The 17,789-nt window shown below is 36.7% G+C and overlaps 1 pseudogene; it reads right to left on the reverse strand.

The window, feature by feature from the left end:
• Positions 1-1,488: 1,488 nt before the first annotated feature.
• Positions 1,489-9,101, reverse strand: LOC142166049 (protein FLOWERING LOCUS T-like; annotated as a pseudogene).
• Positions 9,102-17,789: the final 8,688 nt, after the last annotated feature.

Raw genomic sequence — 17,789 nt, forward strand, 5'->3', positions numbered from 1 at the left:
TTTTCGGCTAAAGGAATTTTCGAATCGTCAAATGAAAAGGGAAAAGAAATTTCTGAGCAGATTGATTCGATTAATGAAAATTCTGATATGTTTTTAGGAATGATGCAGGTTGTTACGGCTCATAAGTGGTACATTAAATGTATTATCTTGATTGATAATACTTTTTCTCTAACTGATGTAGCGATGATTGATAGTGGAGCAGATGTAAGTTGTATTCAAGAGGGTCTTGTTCCTACTAAATATTTTCAAAAGACCACTCATTTGGTAAAATCTGCTTCTGGTCATGCTTTAGATATAGAGTATAAATTACCAAATACTCATATTTGCCAAAATAGAGTTTGTATTCCTCATTTCTTCTTTTTGGTAAAAAACCAGTTATACCCTCCGATTATACATGGAACCCCTTTTATTAATGCTATTTACCCTTTTAATAACATAGATGCACAAGGTTTTTCTGCTACTTATCAAGATAAAGAGATAAGTTATTCTTTTGTTACAGATCCCGTAACTAGAGATATTAACGCATTGATAATATGAAACAAAGGCATGTTGATTCATTACAATTAGAAATATTGAGCATGAATATATTCGATACTTTACAATCTGCTAAGGTTCATCAAAAGATTAAATTGATTGCTGAACAGATGGCTGTTGATGTTTGCGCCGATCACCCTAGTGCCTTTTGGAACCGAAAAAGGCATATTGTAACTCTTCCTTACGAAGAAAACTTCTCCGAGGATGATATCCCTACTAAATCTCGACCTTGCCAGATGAATGCTGAATTAGTCGAATTCTGCAAAAACGAGATTGACAGCTTGTTACAAAAGGGTTTGATAAAACCCTCAAAATTTTCTTGGTCATGTTCTGCCTTTTATGTTAATAATGTTGCAGAAAAGGAACGTGGTATTCCTAGATTAGTTATAAATTACAAACCATTGAATAAACATCTGAAATGGATTAGATATCCTATCCCCAATAAAAGGGACTTGCTATCTATATTATATGACGCCAATATATTTTCAAAATTCGATTTAAAATCTGGATATTGGCAAATTCAAATTTTTAAAGAGCATACTTATAGAACTGCTTTTAATGTTCCATTTGGTCAATATGAATGGAATGTCATGCCATTTGGTTTAAAAAATGCCCCTTCTGAATTTCAGAAAATTATGAATGATATTTTTAACCCTTATCTAGATTTTATCATCGTTTATATTGACGACATATTGGTATTTTCTAAAACATTAGAGATGCATATTAAGCAGCTTGATATTTTTAAGAAAATTGTAATACAAACGGTTTAGTAATTTCTAAACCAAAAATGAGTCTATTCCAAACAAATGTTCGATTTTTAGGTCAAAATATTTGCCAAGGAAAAATTACCCCGATACAAAGATCGATTAATTTTGCCTCAAAATTTCCTGATGTTATTACTGACAGGACTCAATTACAAAGATTTTTAGGAAGTTTGAATTATATATCTCCTTTCTACAAAAGTTTATCTTGTGATCTAGCCCCTCTATGCGATAGGCTGAAAAAAGGATCATAAGCAGCCTTGGACTGACCAGCATACTGCGTTAGTCAAAAGTATTAAACAGCGTGTTAAGTCTTTACCTTGATTAACTCTTGCTAATCCTACATGGCAAAAAATTATCGAGACAGATGCATCCAACGTTGGCTACGGTGGGATTTTAAAACAAGTGAATCCCAACAATAAGAGTGAATACCTGATAAGATTTCACTCTGGTAAATGGACCGAAGCCAAGAAGAAATATGCTACTGTGGCTCATGAAATGTTGACTGTTGTTAAATGTGTTTTAAAATTTCAAGACGATTTATATAATCAAAAGTTTTTAATAAAAACTGATGCTCAATCTGTTAAATATATGTTTGACAAAGATTTCAAACATGATGTGTCTAAATTAATATTTGCTAGATGGCAAGCTCAACTGGCGCCTTTTGATTTTGAAATTCAATACAAAAAATGAATTGATAATTCCCTTCCGGATTTCTTATCCCGAGAATACCTTGATTAATTATGAATTTCTGTACGACTTTTCTAGAGGAAGAATTGTTAATTACTATCCTTAAAGTGGTGAGATTAAATCGAGATCTTCAAAGTCTCATAATTGGCTTGATAATTGAAGATATCATTGATAACCAAATTGATTTTAAATTTTCTATTCATGATTATGCGTTTTCATATTTATATTGAAATTGTTAGGGTTAATATGCTCTGGATTACCTCTTCTCAGAATAAATTGACTTATTATTTATGCAGAATGGACCCTTCACGGGCCACCAGAGGCAGAGGTAGGGGAAGATCTTCCCCTAGTAGATCATATTCTCAAGGATCGTCATACGGATCCTCATCAAATTCTCCGGTGATACAAGCAGGGAAAAAGAGTTTAATAAACTCAAAGATATTTCATAAAGGAGATTCTTCATCAGGTCCGTCTATACATCTAGATGATATTCCAGAAGATAATCCATTATACGGTCATCTACAGACATATTTGGCCGCCAAAAAGCAAAGTAATACATTTGCTTCAATCGCCAGAGAAGAGGACAACGATGATATCAAGTCATACGAAAAATTACCAAAGAAAGAAATAATATTTCTCCTAGAAAACTCTGAGATTCAGCGAAAGGATGAACTATGGAAGATATTCCAGAGATACCTGATTAATGTGTTATACTACCCGGGTGAATCATATAAAACCCGCGCTTATTATGAGACCATCCTCATCAGCACAGGAAGTGCAGAATTCCAGCACTTTTCCGGTTATAACACAAGTGAGAACGTTTATAACTTCTCAAAAATTATTATCAAGCAGATTATATCTATTGAAAAATGGGGGATATCCACAATGAAAGAGAGGTAGATAAGCCTTAATAAATCACCCATAAATTTTACTTACTGGGATTATATCCAGGCATTCGATAGAGTATTATATTACAACAATGATAGACATAAACACACTTGGTTTATTAACATACGTGCAAAGATATTTGCAGAACCTATCCCTAATTGGTTTCTAAACTGGTGGGCACATCACGACCCCACAACAAAGATCTTACCTAAGCCATTTCTTAAGTTATACAAAGAATGGACAAAAATTTATCCGTTCTTAACAGATTTATATCATACAGATCATATCTGTTATTTAGAAAAGATTGATCAGATATACTTCTTCATTGAATTCTCTATTCCGTGGATTCACAAATGGACCCCCGAATTGGGGTTTACTGAAGAACAGATTTCTTGCTTATACAGGGTCTTCTACAATAATTTTTGGGATAAGTTAATGAAGAATGATCCCAAAACAAAATTGTTATATGGCCAAGAATTATTGGATTCCATTTCAGCACAGATCCAATTATATTCGACTACTCCCTAGAAGACAATATTTGACGACAGCTCACTCAGGCATATTGTTAGAAGAATCTCTGTTCAAGAAGGAGAAAGACACAATTAATAAATAAATATCTGAAAGAAGTAAAAAAGAAATCTACTTCAAACTATAAACCAGACTGAAAGGTTAGACACATCAATGCATAGTGAAACAAGTGGCGATGATATCGCAGAAGAAGATTCCCAGCCGATACAACCGGAAGTAATATTATCCGATAAAAATAGGGACAAGGTGGAAAATTTTCTCCAATAAATGAATGATTTAGACAGAAGAGGACTTTGACTAACAGCCGCCAAAGACCCCACACAACAGTAGATACACTGTTCTCAATAGTAGAAACACTGTATAAGGACCCAGATGTGGGACCCAATTTACTATTTAAAGATTCTTTATGTTTCCTTTTTCTTTCTTTAAATAGAGGAGCTCTTCATTTGAAGATGCATCAGATTGAAAAACCCCTCTCTCTCTCTCTCTCTCTCTCTTGTAAAGACTTTTTAGCTTCTTAGCTTCTTCATTTTGTAAATCAGTTGAAGTAAATAAAGTTTCAAAGTTCAGTTCACCATCTTTAGGGCCTTGCATCCCGACCTTAAAGGTATTTGTTTATTTTAATTTTTATAAGTATTTAATTACTTTGTTTCTCTCCCCAGTCGTGACTATGTCCAGCTAAACGGATTCATATCTATGTTGAAGAACTAATTTCTCTTGCATATTAACCATGAAGAATCCATACTCTTTCAAAATATAAAGGAATTTTAATATAGTTTCTTGGCTTGGTTCCAAGATTGTGGTACAGTCGACTCTGGTACTAATCTTATTGGCTTTGCCTTAGTGGCTATGTCTAGCCAGCTGTGACATTAAAGCCCGCTGAAGTTGTCAAAAGAGCTATCCCTTTCACAGTTAGAACTGCTAGACACATGGGCTCAATAAGAGTATGTATCGGACCTAGACAGGTCCCTTGCTTGGGTAAAGGGATAGATCCTTCCATACAGTCATTAGAACTATAATAAAATTCCCTTATATTTCAAATCTTTACTGGTCGTGCGGACTACCGAATATGCTTTTTTCGGTTCCAAAAGGCACTAGGGTAATCGGCGCAAACATCAACATCCATCTGTTCAGCAATCAATTTAATCTTTTGCTGAACCTTAGCAGAGTGTAAAGTATCGAATATATTCATGCTCAATATTTCTAATTGTAATGAATCAACATGACTTTGTTTCATATTAATCAAGGCGTTAATATCTTCCTTTTCTTCAACATTATTAACATAAAAGGAAGAACATGACCAAAGAGATTTTGAGGGTTTTATCAAACCCTTTTGTAACAAGCTGTCAATCTCGTTTTTGCAGAATTCGACTAATTTAGCATTCATCTGGCAAGGTCGAGATTTAGTAGGGATATCATCCTTGGAGAAGTTTTCTTCATAAGGAAGAGTTACAATATGCCTTTTTCGGTTCCAAAAGGCACTAGGGTGATCGACGCAAACATCAACAGCCATCTGTTCAGTAATCAATTTAATCTTTTGCTGAACTTAGCAGATTGTAAAGTATCGAATATATTCATGCTCAATATTTCTAATTGTAATGAATCAACATGCCTTTGTTTCATATTAATCAAGGCGTTAATATCTCTAGTTACGGGATCTGTAACAAAAGAATAACTTATCTCTTTATCTTGATAAGTAGCAGAAAAAACCGATGCATCTATGTTATTAAAATGGTAAATAGAATTAATAAAAGGGGTTCCAAGTATAATCGGATGGTATAACTGGTTTTTTACCAAAAAGAAGAAATGAGGAATACAAACTCTATTTTGGCAAATACGAGTATTTGGTAATTTATACTCTATATCTAAAGCATGACCAGAAGCAGATTTTACCAAATGAGTGATCTTTTAAAAATATTTAGTAGGAACAAGACCCTCTTGAATACAACTTACATCTGCTCCGCTATCAATCATTACTACATTAGTTAGAGAAAAAGTATTATCAATCAAGAGAGTACATTTAATGTACCACTTATGAGCTGTAACAACCTGCATCATTCCTAAAAACATATCAGAATTTTCATTAATCGAATCAATCTGCTCAGAAATTTCTTTTCCCTTTTCATTTGAAGATTCGAAAATTCCTTTAGCTGAAAAATCAGTTGGAAAATCAGTTAGAGAATTATTTTTCTCAATTTGAGTAATCCGGTGATCACAAATCATTTGATTTTGTTTAAGAGACTTAATATCTCTTTTCAAATTCTCAATTTCGATTTTCAAATCATCAAAAGAAGCATCTCTGCTAGGTGTACTGGACTTATGAAGTCGTTTATTAATTTCAGACAAAGAATAAGGCGCAAAATATTCAAATTCATTCTTATATTTTTCAAAAGGTTTTGAATTACTAGAACTAGAACTTGCAGCTAAATTAATAATTTTTTCACGAAGTTTTTCATCGGTAACTTCCTTTAAAAGTTCTATTACATTGTCAGATATAATAGTTTTCATATTCAAATCATGAAATTGTGATTGCAATTTATAAAATTCGTCATCATCACAAGTACAAATATCACCTTTGCAAGTTATGCAAGAAGTATCAACATTTTTATCACTATCAGATAAATCAATTAAATCAACTTCATCCTCAGATTCAGTCTCAGAGTAATAGTCAGATTCTGATCCTGAAGTGTATAACAAGCTATAAACCTTATCGCGTAACTCATCATCGAGTTCTAAGGTTTTCAGCTTTTGAAGCTTGCAATTTGGAGAAATATGACCAAACTTTCCACACTTATTACACTTAATATCAGCGAGATCTCTCTTTGATCTATTTTTCGTAAATCGAGTAGATTTTCGATGCGCTTTTCTAGTATCACGCTCTTCCTTAGACCTATATCTAGACCTCTTTTTCTTATACGGGCTATCCGGGTTAGGATACCTATGATATTTGTTTTTCTTCTTCTTCCTACTTTGAGTAGAGGTTCCGGGTAAACCGAACTGGGTACAGAAGTCACCTAATTGGGATTTCTCTTTAAGCTTATCAATCTTAAGCTGTCTAGAAAGCTTTAGCTCATTACACAAGTTTAATCCTTCTTAGGTACATACTCCTATAAGATTACCATAGGTATAATTACCATACTGAATATCACCGTAACTACCCCTTAATACTTTCCTTACCCTTTCAGCAAATAAGGAAGTGAGGTCGTCTATAAACTTAGCTTTCCAATGCTAATATTTATTCTTGGGTAGTTCCATAAACCTACTCATAAAAGTATCTTTATACCATCTAAATTCACTAAGGGTCTTACATCGAAGCCCATTAAGTAAGGTTCTGATGGTCTCATGATTTGAGGTAAATCTACCATTGAAATGCTCTAAAATTGTAAGGATAAGGGTATACACTGCATCTTCTCTACCCTTAACTAGAGTCATTCCTATATTATTAACACCCTCGTCTATGGCAGTAGCATTAATAACTAAAGCCTTTTCTTCAACGGATAAATAATTATCCCACCAGCCACGAAGTTGGCCAGTAAAGCCTGCAATAATCATTTTGCAAATAGTTCTATATGTGTTCTTAACACTTTTACAGATAGTTGAGTACATAAGCATTCTATGTACATGAATAGTTACCTGTCTATCAGTTAATCCATCAAGATTCCATTCATAAATTTCGGAACCACTATAAGATGTATTAGTCTAATTCCAGTCGCGTTCCTCAATCAACACATCTTGAGGAGTATGACGGGGATAATAGTAAGTTTGCATCCTTGGTTTGTCAACATACCTACTATTGGGTTTAACTATACCTTTGAGTTTATTAAACTCTGACCATGTCTCAGTTTTATAATCAGAAACGGTCTCAATTTTATCAGCAAAATTTTTAGATAAATCAATTGGTCTAACATTCAAACCAGAAAGCTTTTTATCAAGGAGTTGTGCCAAGTCATCAAGAGATTTAAATTTAAAATCCTGAATCTCAGGCGGTGTTTGAACATGAGCATGAATAACTTGATCAACTGTTTTACTTCCTGAAGCGGAGGCAATATCAGTTGGTCCTCTCTTAATAGTCATTTCTTTTATTAAAACAGTCAAATCATCATTTTTTTTATCAAGAGAACCGAGGCCACCAGTACCACTCTCCCTGTGGCAATTGAAGTAAACAGCAGCAACAGGCAAACCAAGATTGTAAAGTTCTGCAAAGTCTCTTGTGTTGAAATTCTGACGCCAACCTGGCGCATACACAGTTTCGCGACCCAATTGTCGAAACAACGCGAAAACAAAGCGATGAATTCCCATTGATGGTTGTGGACTCTCGTAGCATACAACTTCATTTCCTGGAGTGCAGCAAAATATAAAGTAAAAAGGATTTTAGTTATATATACACTGATACAGTAAATAAATTTACATTTTAAGTGTATATAATATGTTGCCTATAATAGATCTGAGTAGGCTCTCAATTAAGCTATTATCTTATAAATGAAACCTAACCGTGCAAATATTTTTTACCGTGTGAGTGCATAACACTAAAACTCTACCTGAAAATGTTGATTAGTCCAAAACCCATCTAACCTAATGAGTTGCTTCTTTTTTTGGTTTGTGTTTTTTTGGTGGCGTGAAGGGGGAGTTGGGAGGTTTGTAAATGACAAACTAATTCGCAAGCAGAATGGATTTTAGTACAAAGAAGTAATTCATGATCTGTAATATAGGAGAATTTACCAAAGCTTGTATCTGTAGTTGCTGGGATATCTGTGACCAGCCTGCAAAAAACTTAATAAAGCTAGTATTAGAAAGAAAAAAAGAGGGTGGGGTTGGGGGTAGGGGTACGTAGATGTATAGTGATAGTGATTTACTTTTAATGAGCGTTATAAATTTAAAAAGGAAAATTACAAGAAGGGTTATGTGGTGAACTTATTAAGTTAGACTAACCAGTGTAGATACTCCCTCAGGTTAGGGTTGCTTGGGCTTGGAGCATCAGGATCCACCATAACCTTGGGGGGAAAAAGAGCACAAAATCTTAAATGTCTTAAATAAATTCCACATTAAGAAAGATAAAGAAATTAAAACTAAACACCACCGTTTATATATATACTCCTTCCTTTCCATTTTACTTGGTGGGAATTGGAATATGATGTCAAACTGCTTAATTTTCAATGTGAATCATATATAACTTAAAGTTTTAAAAATAAAGTCTACATATTTAGAAACTACATAAAAATTACTATAAGTGACAGTAGTTAATAATTCAAAATATTTAAAAGGTATTTGAAAAAATTGTATGACCAGAATGTCATGGGTTCAAGCAACATAAACAACCTTATGCAGAAATACAAGGTAATAAGACCCAATGGGGTCTGATGCTTCCTTGGACTCCGCAGAGAGATGGAGTTTAGTATATCAGGTGTCTCTTTTTTATTTTAAAAAAATTGCGATCAGAGAAGAATCTTTTTAGTTTTCGAAATAGTAATAGTGACACATAAAATAGAATAGAAGGAATATAATTAACCAAAGTGTAAAAGTTGCGAAGATCATCCCTCCAATTTGAACCCTAGGTTGCGTAACAATTTGAGAAGGTTTCAAGCCGCATGCATTGTTGACTTCCTTATTATTATAAACCACTCTAAGGTCAACAGACCTTGTGAATAGATCTAAAACATCTCCTACCACACCACCGACTATCAAAGGATCTATTCTTGGCATGATGATAGAAGATGTATTATATATTATCACCATACATTAAAATACTTCACTTATTCTCTTTCAAAGTTATTGCAATTCGTGATCAGAGGAGGAGCTAGCTATGGCTATTTATATGAGCAGTATTGTTGATATTGTGTGGTGCCTATATGCTTAATTGTTTTTTGTACTATGCCAAGAATCCTACCTTTTTATGGTATTCTCTTACTAGAAAACCCTATTCTTAGTTGATGCCGATCTTTGTAAGACAATGAACTGAGGAGAATATTCATCTCAAGTTCAGGTGACAAATGTGTAGGTTAGATTGTGACACCTTCGGCGAATCTAAACACGGGAGAAATATTGGGTATATAAGTAAACATGCTTTACACTTTAATAATGCGTTTTAAAACCTTGCGGGCCTAAGTCCAAAACGGACAATATCACTAGTGGGCTGGGATGTTACATATGGTATCAGAACCACTCCCATGGAACCTTGAACAGTGGTGGAGGTTGTATGTGACACCTTAGGCGAATCCTACATCAACAAAACACCGGAGAAATGCTGGTATATAAGTAAACATGCCTTAAACTCTAATGACGGGTTTTAAAGTCGTGCGGGCCTTAGCTCAAAACGAACAAGTTCACTAATGGGTTGGACTGTTACATGGATGCAAAGCGAAAATATCAATAAGCGGGTCATGATCCAGCCCCTCAAAATTTTCTCGAGTCAAAATGATCTAATTAAATAACGGATCATAAATCAACTCGCCCAACATGACCCACTTAGCATAATTCTTAGTCTGCAAATTTGATTTTGTACTCAGGGTTTTGATTGCATTTCGACTCATTGGGTTACACTAATCATGACCCCTTTTTAGCCCAACAATTCGACTAGTTATAAACCAACCTGTTTGTACTAAAAGGGGGATTAATTTTGCCACCTCTAATTCATATAATATAGGTATTAATGAAAGTATCGGATGAGTATGTTTATTCGACGGATAAGAAGGCATACTGCAATGAGATAGTATTAGTCAATGGACAAGAAAAGGTAGAAAAAGTAAAGGCAAAAAGACCTATGGCCACCTAAACTTTGTATCCGTTTGTCGTCTCGATAAATAAAGTTACGACATCCCCATTTAAAACAGTAATTTGTCATACATGTTATCGTGATTGTAGAATACAGTCTGTAAGAGGCGTTTATTATTTGTGTTTATCAATATAGAAGTGTTTAAATGAGAAAGATGTAAATTTATATACGGAAATAATAACGGATGCAAGTTTAGGTGGCGATTAGGCGATTTCGCCAAAAGGAAAAGATCATTTCTGTGAATAGCGGATACATATTCCAGCTGCAGATGCTAAGTGTTGCTATTTCGGACAGCCAACACTCTATAATTAGTCATCTTTAAGAGAAATAAATCATATGAGTGCATGATATATACAAATCACATCACAGTGAGAAAAGCAAAAAGGGAAGACAGAACCTTTGACTTTCTTTGACCCATTTCTCTCTTTCTTTCTTTCTTTTTTTTTCTTTTAATTTGCTTCCTAGGATAGAGTTGAAAATAATTAGTTCAAGTTCTATGCACTATATGTTGGTGTTATTTATAATGCAAAGTCAAAAATTTCATTTTGAAAATCCATTTACAATTAATAGTCATGTGTCTTTTTAATTTTCAAGTGTTATATTTATTTCCAAGTGGCTTCTTGCATGAAGCCTTAAAGCGAAGTGTTGAATGGTTTTCACAAATGGCTAATTGTAAATCTATCATGTGTCTTCATGCATGAAAGACTAAGTACACTTCTTAATACTGAAGCCAAGTGGACTAATATATTTGGACAAATGTTAAAAGGCTCTCCACACTTGTCATACATGTAACCTCCCTAATTACCTATAAATAGGATGATCATTAGCCATATATTCACTCAATTCTTGACCAATTATTCATCTTGCTAATCATTATTTTCTTCCTACAATATTTTAATTTCTGTAACAGCTACAGAAAATACCTTCATCTTCTCTTCTTTCTAGGCAACTGTTTTGTGCAAATTCTAAACTTCCAGTCACAAGTGCACATGTTTGGAGGAGCTGTGGAACCTTGGGGAGCGACCGGTCTTAACGATTGCACCCAGTCGGGCCGAAATCGCTTTAAAGGTAGTGGCTTGCCACGACACGGTATTTTTTATAAGTTGTTCAAAGGCTGTACCCAGAGACTATACAGCCGAGGCGAGGAGGAAAGACAAGGTCAGGTTCGAAGAGACTGTTGCAGCACAGGGTATGACAAGAACTGGTAGAGTCTATACCCGTGAACATCTAGCTGAGTCAAGCAAGTAGGCCTCCAATCGGCTACCCATCATTGAGACAGGTCCAAACGACCTTTGGAGGAAAATACAAGCCAAGGAGTATTCGGTCATCGACCAATTAAACAAGACGCCAGCACAAATATCCATTCTCTCTTTGCTGCAGAATTCTGAGACACACAAGAATGCTCTATTAAAGATGCTGAGTGAAGTATACGTACCAAGCAACATCACTGGCGGGAAAATGGCTAATATGGTAGGACAAGTGTTGGAGAGCCATAAGATCACTTTTCATGAGGACGAGCTGCCACCTGAAGGGTTGGGGCACAACAAAGCACTGCACATCACCGTGCAATGCGAGGACTATTTCATCACCAAAATCCTGATCGACAGAGGTTCCAGTCTCAACATTTGTCTGTTAGTAACACTCAAGAAGCTGGTTAAAGGACTACACGAGATAAAAGATGGAGCAATCAATGTGAAAGTCTTTGATGGTTCTCAAAGGTCCACCATTGGTGAGATTATTCTATGCTTGCAAATGGGACCAACATGGTTCGATGTCGATTTCCAGGTGATAGACGTGCCGACATCTTACAACTTACTGCTGGGACGACCATGGATTCATGCCGCTGGGGCCGTAGCGTCAATACTGCATCAGGCAGTGAAATTCGAATGGAATCACCAGGAAGTGATCATTCACGGCGACGGTAGCAACCCCACATACAGTCGTCAGACCATTCCGGCGATCGAGGGAAGAAGGAAGCTGGGTGGAGAGACTTATCGCCACATCGAACGGGTCAATGCTATTGACAAAGACAAATGGTGGGATAACAAAATCGAGAGTACACTGAATTGGAGTGGGTACGAACCTAGACAGGGGCTCGACAAGAACCTCCAAGGAATCGCTAAGCCTATAAAACTCAAAAAACATGGCACTACTTTCGGTCTGAAATATGAATATACTTGGGAAGAATTCAACACATAATCGAACTGAGAAGCTTTGGAAAAGTTAGCATCAAGCTGTCAAGCAGCAACTAATTAGAGCTCTGTGTTCTCGTAATTTTTTAGTGTAAATTTTTTTATGTCCTTAATGTGCTGCACGAGCTTCTTCACTCTTCCAGTTTGTCTTGTTAGGCAGTACACTGCATGGTTTTCCTCCGTCAAAGATTTTGCTGTTTTGATATCTCAGATGCTTTTTTTTTTCTCTAGAAATACTACTTGCCCACAAGTCTAGTTAGTGAATAATTTTGTGAGGTAGTTCATATTCATGAAATAAAACGTATTAAGATGTTGTCCAGTTTAAGATTTTAGTGAAAGCAATCTTTTACAATGATTTCGTTCGTTATCACCATACAATCACCATCACTAATCACTATGTACCCATCTTTATTGCACACCCACAGTTGGCTTCACTACAACCAAACACATCCACTCCTAAGCTTAGGAGGTGCACTACAAGACTCATAATGTAAATTACAAAGGAGATGAACAAAATCTTAGGCTGAAGAAGCAGTGATTATCATTGGTGAAGTCCAGCATCAGAAACTGATTAGTATCAGAGGCGGATCTAGGATTTAAACTCTATGGGTTCAATCTTTAATTTCTTTAGCATTGAACCCATAGTATATTTAAAGTTATGGGTTCATATCCACTATTTTTTGTAATTTTAATAGATTTTTACATATAAATTAATGCTCCACGTTGAAAGTATTGGGTTCAGTTAAACCCGGCACTCGGTTGCTGCATCCGCCCCTGATTAGTATAGTGCATCAGAAAAATAAGGAAAAAGAAGAATAGAAAAAAAAGAGGTAAAGAGTGTAACTAAATCCCTTAATTTAAGGCACTAATAATGGATTGAGAGCCTTTTAAGGTAGAATGTATATATTTTGTAAACAAAACTTGTGTAGGTAGAGTAATTTACTAAATATGAACATTTAGGGTAATAAAGTTTCCAATAGTGTTTAAGAATGAAAAAATCCCAAAAATAATTAGGAGTTTTAAAAAAAAAAAAAAAAAGATGAGCCCTAAGCCCATTCCTTATGTTGCTAGCTGCTACACGTTATAGATATAGGGATAAAGTAAGAGAATTTTAGTTTGTTAGTATTCATTAGGAGACATAACATGATACAAAGGGTGAAACTTGAACAGTTGACGACATTCATTATTGTATACGGGTAAAACCAAACCCACCCGATTTTACTGATTGATTGAGACCAGGGGGGCGGATGGATTGAGGATAAGCCCAATAGCATATCTGGCCGAGATATAAGGATAGCGCCCCACGCTAGCCAGGGCACTACACTGTGGGAATTTTTCATTTTTCTTCCTTTTTGCTTCAAATCGTACATCTTCGTCTCACATTGCCCCCAGATGATTCCTACATATAAAAATACCACCAATTAGCATAAATTATTATATTACACATCCGAAATCTACGAAACATGATTAAAATGCAAGGCAATATGTAGATAAATATACAAACTTTAAGCTGAATATCAATACCCCACACTTAGATTTTTGCTCGCCCTCGAGCAATGGAACTATAAACTATACCCCAACCGCGTACATCTTCACTAGGGAGGATTTTTAATCATATATTCTACCTTTGACTATGGTCGATACTGATAATCAAGAATGAAACATACGAAATTCACATTATTCCCATTTTAACCGTGCCCAAGAATAAACATTCATTTCAACCAACTCAAACAACCTATCCATAACTACTCTACCTCAAAAGCCAACTCGTTACCACTAAGTACCCTCAACTTGCACATTCACCCAACAAGAGAAGTTCACAACACCACTAATCTGTCATGAGATCATGTGCCCTCACCAATAAACAAGAGAGTGAATATAGAAATAGTCCACACATTCAAATATGACTTTGAACATAAATTGAAGTCATCACACAATTGAAGAAAAGTCGCTCACTCTCACAAAAAAATCAAGTGCATCCCGTGGGTGTACAATATGCTTGCCCGTAGTGTACATCTCTACTAATCTAAGTTAGCCAAGTTTAGGATCAATTAAGACTTTATGGGTTGTAATGTAGGCTAAGGGACGGGTAGGATACGTTTAGAAATAGTGACTAACCCTCCTAAGCACTTTAATATACTACACTCAAAAATCAAACACACATTCTTCTCAACCAATTCACTCGCCACAAACCATACAAAGAATACACAATATAGCCCTTTCATCAATTAAGAATTCTATATCCCCACTACCACGAATTAGTAAGATTAGGAGGTGTATGTTTTATTTTTTGATATCAACATTATTTTCTTATTTTTCTTGCAAATTTTTTTACACACACTCCATAAATTAAGGTTCATCGGCTAGTGGCCTTTTTATAACATTAGTGCATCTTATGGGCCCTTCCATGGTTCTACTCGAAAAGCTACTTCATAATCTCTCATCTTACTTCTTTTAGCGCCTAAGTGCCTTCAGAGGTAAAGTTTCAATAAGCTCAAATCAAGAATAACTAGGGATACAACTTGTAAAGTGTGCGCCAAGAAATGGTCTATAATCTCAAAGGGGCTAGCAACAAGAAAATTTTATTTGTAAGTGACAGGCACATCTATGATCAAGCAAATAAATGTCAACATCATGTCCTAGACTAGCACAACATAACGATTTTTCTTCAATTGACACACGGCGCAAGTTCTTGACTATATAGGATGGCACATAATACCACAAATCCTTTGTAACGACCTGACCGGTTGTTTTGAGAGTTGTAGTCCCGTTTCCTACATTTACTGCTCATTTTATGCTTAATAGTTGTTATATGACTTGTCGGGGTAGTTGGTTCAAGTCCAGAAATATTTCGGAATGAGTTGAGACACTTAATCTCCAGGTTAGAAGTTTAAGTTGAAAAGGTTGACCGTATGTTGACTTATGTATAAACGACTTTGAAATAGAGTTTTGATGGTTTTGTTAGCTTCGTTAGGTGATCTTGGACTTAGGAGTATGTCGGGATTGTGATGGAGGTCCGTAGTTGAATTAGGCTTGAAATGGCAAAAGTTGAAAATTTAAAAGTTTGACCGAGAGTTGACTTTGTCGTTACCGCGCTCAGATTGGGGTTCCAAGAGTTGGAGTAGGTCATTTGTGACTGGTGCGCAAAATTTGAGGTCAATCGGACGTGACTTAATAGGTTTCGGCATCGAATGTAGAAGTTAGAAGTTCAAAAGTGCATTAGCCTTGAATCGATGCACGATTCGTAGTTTTAGCATTGTTTGAGGTGATTTGAAGGCTCGACTAAGTTCGTATTGTGTTTTAGGACTTGTTGATATGTTTGGTTGAGGTCCCAGGGGCATCAGGTGGATTTAGGATGGTTACCGAAGTGAAGTTTGGACTTGGTGATTGCTGAAATTTGTCTGGTGCACAGGTTTGGTTTCCTTATACACGATCGCATGGACAGGTCCGCGATAGTGTAGGCTATTATTTTGGGTAGTGGAAACTTGTTCTATGCGATCACATATTTTTGGCTGCAATCCGTAGCTGGAGCAGTTCATGTATCACGAACGCGTGGGCTAAGCCACGTTCATGTAGAGGAAATAAGGTAGATGGGTTCACACGCGTTTGCTCTTTGCGATCGCGTGAAGATGGAAACAATCGCGTAGGTTGAGCTAGGGAAAAGATGGGGATATCTGCTACGCAATCGGAATCGGATTCGCAGGTAGCTGCCTCAACAGTCTGACCTCCCCATTGCGCACGAACCGAAGGATAACTCTTCGATCTCAATTGACGAACCAGCCGGTCTAGAATAGATACCAGCTCCTCCTCGTAGGTCAAATCCTTGTCCAACTGGACAGTGCTGAAATCTAACACATGGGATGGATTGCCGTGATACTTCCGAAGCATGGACATATGAAACACTGGATGCACCGCTGATAAGCTTGGTGGAAATGCAAGTCTGTAGGCCACCTCTCCCACTCGATCAAAAATCTCAAAAGGCCCGATGAACCTAGGGCTTAACTTGCCCTTTTTCCCAAACCGCATCACACCCTTCATGGGTGACACTTGAAGTAACACTCTCTCTCCGACCATGAATGTCACATCATGAACTCATGGTTGGCGTAGCTCTTTTGCCTAGATTGAGTTGTACGAATCCTACCCTATATGATCTTAACCTTGTCCAAGACATCCTGTACTAAATCTGTACCCAATAACCGAGCCTCTCCTGGTTCAAACCATCCAACCGGCGATCGACACCATCTACCATACAACGCCTCATAGGGAGCCATCTGGATGCACGACTGATAACTATTGTTGTAGGCAAACTTCGCTAATGGCAAGAACTGATCCAAAGAACCTCCAAAGTCAATAACACAAGCGCGGAGCATATCCTCCAAAATCTGAATAGTAAGCTCAGACTGTCTATCCGTCTGGGGATGAAATGATGTGATCAACTCGACCTGCGTACCGAACTCACGCTGTATTGCCCTCCAGAAATGCGAGGTAAACTGCATACGTCGATCAAAAATGTTAGACACGGGCACACCATGGAGACGAACGATCTCACAAATATAAATCTCTGCCAACCACTCCGAAGAATAGGAAACTGCTATAGGAATGAAATGCGCTGACTTGGTTAGTCTATCCATAATAACCCAAACTACGTCGAACTTCCTCTGAGTCCATGGGAGTCCAACAACGAAGTCCATAGTGATACGCTCCCACTTCCACTCAGGAATCTCAATCTTTTGGAGCAAACCACCAAGTCTCTAATGCTCGTACTTCACTTGCTGACAATGCAAACACCAAGCTACATATGCAGCAATATCTTTATCCATCCTCCTCCACCAATAATGCTGCCACAAATCCTGATACATCTTAATGACGCCCGGATGAATAGAATACCGGGAACTGTGAGCCTCCTCTAGAATCAACTCAGGAATCCCATCTACATTAGGCACACAAATATGACCCTGTATCCTCAAAACTCCATCATCTCCAACTGTAACCTTCTTGGCGTCTTCGTGCCGCACTATGTCCCTAAGGACAGGCAAATGAGGATCATCTACTGTTGCTCCCTGATATGCTCAAATAAAGAAGACTGAGCGACTATACAAGCTAGAACACGACTGGGCTCAGAAACGTCCAACCTCACCAACTGATTGGCCAAATCCCGAACATCTAATGAGCAGCCTCTCACCGATTAGAATATACGCAAGGCTGCCCATACTAGCTAACTTCCTACTCAAAGCATCGACCACTACATTGGCCTTCCCAGGATAATACAAGATGGTGATATCATAGTCTTTCAATAGCTCCAACCACCTTCTCTGCCTCAAATTGATCTCATTCTGCTTGAACAAATACTGTATAACTCTTACCTCCAAATATTCAGCGCGTGAACAATGGTTGCTAGCTCCAAGTCATAAACTGGATAATTCTTCT

This window comes from Nicotiana tabacum, chromosome 11 (assembly GCF_000715075.1).
Source record: "Nicotiana tabacum cultivar K326 chromosome 11, ASM71507v2, whole genome shotgun sequence".
Lineage (NCBI taxonomy): Eukaryota > Viridiplantae > Streptophyta > Magnoliopsida > Solanales > Solanaceae > Nicotiana > Nicotiana tabacum.